At 39.4% G+C, this 5594-nt stretch overlaps 1 protein-coding gene across 7 annotated transcripts in view; it reads left to right on the forward strand.

Annotated features, from left to right (window-relative positions):
* LOC107697954 (solute carrier family 41 member 3) overlaps positions 1–5594 on the forward strand; it is a 64951-nt gene that overhangs the window by 54240 nt on the left and 5117 nt on the right. The gene's annotated exons all lie outside the window — the stretch shown is intronic.

Raw genomic sequence — 5594 nt, forward strand, 5'->3', positions numbered from 1 at the left:
TTTTTTTAGATCTGGAAAAGTTAATGGAAATTATATAAAAAAAAAAAAAATCAATCAGTTGATATAAATCTTTATGGAAGATTACTCCAAAATGACTTATCTAAATTGCTCTGTTTAGAATGTACTCTCAATCATAAAAAAAATTGATCAACTAATAAAAATTAGTTGCCTTAAAGGTATGGGAAACTTGTTGATTAGATTTGACATAATTTTGACATTCAAGTTTTTGTACTTAGAATTCCCTGGAAAAAAAAGAAAGAAAAAAAAAAAGAGACTGTCCAATTTACTCAGTCATTAGTTTGTGTGTGTGTGTGTGTGTTTCTCTTCTAAAATACTGATTAATGTATTTCTCTAAAATGTGTAATCTACTAGATTACATTACAATATATAGAACTAATTAATGTTGAAAATGACTATTGCTTTTGACATTACTGGAAACTAGCATATTAGCATGCTACTATGTGCAGTTTCTAGCTATTAGTTTGCTGTGTAGCTAGCTAGTACAACCTCAGTAATATAATAACAGATATATTATATTGAATTCAATGAATCCTTTCAGGGAACCATGTAAAATCACTTTAATGCTACTTAATTGGTTAATTTAAAAATACCCTAATTCCAATGAAGTTACATTAGCAAATTATGTTTTCTGACCAAGACTTTTTTGTGTTTCATGGAAGAACAGGTTTGGAAACATAAAATAACAACAGAAATATCATTTGTGGGTCAACTAATCATGAAACTCTTCCCAATTTAAGTTTTGGAGGCCTTATTCTTGATAAGACTGTGAGCGATCCGAACTTTGAGGGCATGGCGGTCTTCACACCAGTCATAAACGGTGAGTAAATGTCAATCCCAGATGGCACACGTACGTCTGCAAGACGTCTGTTATAGATCACTTCATCTGGAAAGCATCTGCTGTGTACAAACATCTGATAGACGTCTTTAAGATGTCAGTTTTACATACACTCTAATTCATAAACATCTTAAAGACATCTTCTAAACGTCTATTTCACATCTGATAGGAAACGTCCTATAGACATATTGCATATAACACTCAGAACATACTCAGAACCATGCTGAATGTACAGTAGGCAATACAGAGTAACAGCAAACCTGAAAAACAAGTTCAGAAACTTAATTTAAGGCCCTTTTCCCACTTCAACTTCTCATTACAGTAAAACTGATCACATCTCTTTCTGCGTTTGGAACTCAATTCGTGGATTCAGGGAGACAATTGGACTGCGCTGCCAAAATAAAACCATCTCATTCCAAATCATCGCAATAAATCAGAGCACTGGCTTTCATTGGCGGCATTTTATTGTACATGAAAGAAGTCAAGTATTTTGATGGGAGTTACTAATAGACTTAAAAACCCCAGCTGAGGCAGAGTTTGTTTGGTTTTACATAAAATATCACTTGTGGTGATTTGTCAACTTTAGAAATCTGGTTTAGATTTCCCCTCGCTGGTTCCGTTCCTACCCAGCTGCACATGTGCTCTACCAACGTCCCGTCCCTCTCGAACGATGACTCAACAGTATGTTGGCGGAAACTACACGCATCCCAATGGGAATAGAGCATGTCAGAGTAGTAAAAGTGGCCTAACCCAGTAGTAGCTGTGATTTCTCAGCCAAAAAGTTCTCTGACGTCTTCTCTAGTTGTTTATCTGGATCTGGCTTTTTCCAGCTCAATCCTGAGACAAACTGCCCTTAATGAGGAACACAAGGTGGCTGTGATTCAGGAAGACTAATTTGATACCTCATTACCTAGTTTGATATTCATATCAAGGAATGCCCTCCTGCTGTAATATTCCCCATAGAGCGTCATTTGCCAGTTTTGCATCGAGCGACAATGTGGAAAAGCTATTAATTGTGAACAAAATACTCTGAAGATATGCTTACAATGTATATTTGACAAATGTCAGTGTACAGACAGTACTCCCCTAGCCGCATGCTGCGTTCCAACACACGTTTCATTTGTGACTGAGGTGAATATGAGAACCGTAATGGTGTAATGATTGGAAAGCTCTCACATTCTTTCTTTTTTGAACTTTTCAGGTGTGGGGGGGAATCTGGTGGCCATCCAGGCCAGTCGGATCTCCACCTACCTTCATTTGTGGAGCGTACCTGGAGTCCTGCCCTATAAGATGAGACAGCACTGGCCCAACCCCTGTGCCACATTCTTCTCCTCAGGTGAGGTCACTGTCAAACTATTTGTGCACCTCAGATGAATTCACTCCTTCAGATTCTTGAGATAAAGTGGGTAATTAGTAGTGTTTGCTAAGTCAAGCTTCACTTTTGCTGAACAAAGCATGAACCCTGATATTTGCACTTCAGCACATTAATCATCTGCACCATTTGTGCTACAAACATGAGTGATATCTGAAACCGTGCTGTATTTTGAGAAGGGGTGTGCCATTCATTTTCTTAAGTGGTTAGACAATGATTGCACCAAAAAAATACTGTAGATTTGCATTGAAGGAGAGGCCTGAAACTAGTAAAGAACCACCTTTGAAAATGAAAAAATGTCATTTTGACCTTTTTAAAATAATTGAAAAATTAACTTACCTTTGGCTCGTGCCATTTCCCCTCAGGTGTGAACTCGAAGTCGGCACGGGTGCTGTTCCTCTTGGTGGTTCCAGGTCATCTGTTGTTTCTTTTTGCCATTAATATGCTCCAAGGAGGCCACGCTGCCATCACACCAGCATTTATCTGCTGCTACCTGAGTGCTGCTCTGCTTCAGGTGAGCCTTAGGCCCTGTCCACATGAACGAGGTTATTTTTAAAACCGCAGCTTTTTCTACGCGGTTTGGCTGTTCGTCCACACGCAAACGCAGCACCAGGTCACTGAAATGGAACATTTTTGAAAACACCTGCCTGCAGTGGCGTAACTTAGTAATGACGGGCCCCAGTGCAGGCTATTACGACGGGCCCCCTGGGGTGCACGGTTATGAAGCATATACAAACACACAGAGCTCATGTCTAGAAGGGAACCCATATAAGCAAATTTGTGCCTAACCTACTTAATTTAGACCAACTAAAATCAGTATCTAAATAAATATAATAAATAATTCACATATAAGACAAAATTGCGTTGCAGCAATTCCTTTAAATTTTAAGGTATTTAGAGCAGAGCAACATAAAAATCTGAAAAAATATAATCGGGCCTGTTTAAGGCTTTTCCTGATTTTTATAGTTTAGATGGTGATGAAAAAATGACTCGTCATCTCCTCATTGGACGTGCCTTTAGAGAGAAATGCATCTTTACGGATTACATAATGAAAGAGTTTTTGTTTTCGATTTGAATTATTTCGTTTTAAAGTAGTAATTTAAAGCTATCTATAGATCTATTTATCATATATATTTATCATATCTGTGACTCAATTCGTTGAGTTTCGGTTCATCATTGTGAAGCGCTCCTGTTCAAGACGAGACGGCAAGCGCATCCTCTGTTTTCCTATTTATTATATAAAAGCACAACGTGTTGTTGATATTGTGAATGCACACAAATAAAAGTAGACCCTTTTCCGAATGTATTACTCCTACCTTTATGAGCAAAAATTAAGGCGTATTTTAAGTTGTTTCCACTATCAAGAAAAAAATTAGAGTGAGTGATCGCGCTGGCGCCTCCATGTCCTGCAAAGCGCCTTAAGCTTCCACTCTTCACACAAACGATTAGATATGCGCCTAATAGCGCACATTTATATCGTTTAAACATTTAAACTAACATTGTGATATGCTTGAATTTTTTCTATAGATTTTATTTTAGGCAAGTCATGTTGATTTGAGAAGGCTAAATTGATCAAACATAGGCTATGATCAGCTCACTGTCTGCTGCTGGCCGCTTGGTCGTTACTTAAAAAAAACACATTTTAACGAACAAAAAATGCTCCCCACGACCCCCCACCACTTTTTGCAGCATCTCGCGGCACGCAGGGATGTACCTAAAGAAACATCTCCATTGGATAACAAATTCGTTGGTCTGTGTTAAATAACAGGCGATCTATCGCTGGAATGTGGTATGGCGAGCGCTCGTTGCTGCTGTTATCAGTTCTCTCTTGCACTTGTGCACAATGCGCAGTCTTCACACAGACGATCGTGCGCTTTGTTCTGGTAAAAGCACAAAACAAAATGCACACAAACATGTCCCTGCTCTTGATATATAATCACTGATGAACACCTTTGTTTTTAATGAGAGAAAAAAAACTACACGAGGGTGGATTAGAACCCAGAACCTCGGAAATGCGTGACAAAAGTTCTACTGCCAGACAGGGCCCACATTATGCTTAATGATATAAACGGGAATCACCCACGAGCTCTCCCGCGAGCCGTCCCAGCGCAGTGCAGCGCAGCGCAGGGGAAAGATTTCACTCTATCGCTTTTTTCTAAGCAACGGGGGCGTCCCGGGGCTCGAAATTCGCAGGGTAGGAGGGGGTAGTGATGCTGGGTGTAACTAAAAAGGTGCCATTGTCCGGTGAGGTCCGGTTGGGGAGTTACGGAACGATCTCATATCGTATAATCTTATTAACTGTTTATCTCCTGAACTGCAACTTTCTTTACCACTCTATTCAGCACCAGTCCCTACGTGCAGTCAATTTCACTGGTTAAGGTTAGGGTCAGGTGTGGGATAAGTTTATAAAAATACCCGTGTACGTGTGGACATGGCCTTAGGCCCCGTTCACACAGAGACGCGTTTAGCTGTATACTCATAAATTTTGTATCGTATAGGCGTTTCGTCCACACGGATCCGGCATTTTTGGAGAGTGAAACGGATATTTTTTGAAACCGGGTCCCAGAGTGGATAAATCTAAAAACGCCACCCTTGCGTTTTCGTGTGGACAGCGAATCCGTATATTTTCTGAAACGATGACGTCATCAGCCCACGTCTCGCCCCTTGTCAGACACCGCTCGCATAGTCCCTTCTCTGTTTTTAGTGTATCTCTGTGGCAGAATTACAGCGCCACGTACTGGTCTGGCATCTGGCATGCATAGTTTTGGGTCAGTTTCGTGTGGACGCAGATATTTCTTGAGACGAGGGGGAAAAAAAGATCGGATAGGGAAAGCTCTGGCTTTGTGTGGACGTAGCCTTAGTGCCACAAGCTTAAGTGTTTAATGTTTACGCCGCTAGTGCTGACAAACAGAATTCTAAAAAAATTACAGATTCCCCACAAAAAAAAAATTAATATTGTCATGACCTACTTGAATGATGTGGCTAAAATACTATGTATGGGCATTATGAGATAGGGTGTGGTTTCTGTGGTTTCAAATCCTGAATTTTACTTGAAGTCTTTGAAAAGTTTATATTTTATCTCCAATTCCCATGTATCCCATGTAGTGGACTATATTGGCTTATAAAAGGACCCCAACAGGAAGTAAAGATATTGGTCAGGTTTACTACCTTATGTAATGTTTTTGAAAGACATCTCTTATAATTTTCAAGGCTGAATTTATTTGATCAAAAATACAGTAATATTGTGAAATGTTGTTCAGTTTAATCGTTTTCTATTTTAATATATTGTAAAATGTATTCCTGTGATGCAAAGCTGAATTTTCAGCATCATTACTCCAGTCTTCAGTGTCACGTGATCCTTCAGAA

This window comes from Sinocyclocheilus anshuiensis, unplaced genomic scaffold (assembly GCF_001515605.1).
Source record: "Sinocyclocheilus anshuiensis isolate Anshui unplaced genomic scaffold, SAMN03320099.WGS_v1.1 scaffold78, whole genome shotgun sequence".
Classification (NCBI taxonomy): domain Eukaryota; kingdom Metazoa; phylum Chordata; class Actinopteri; order Cypriniformes; family Cyprinidae; genus Sinocyclocheilus; species Sinocyclocheilus anshuiensis.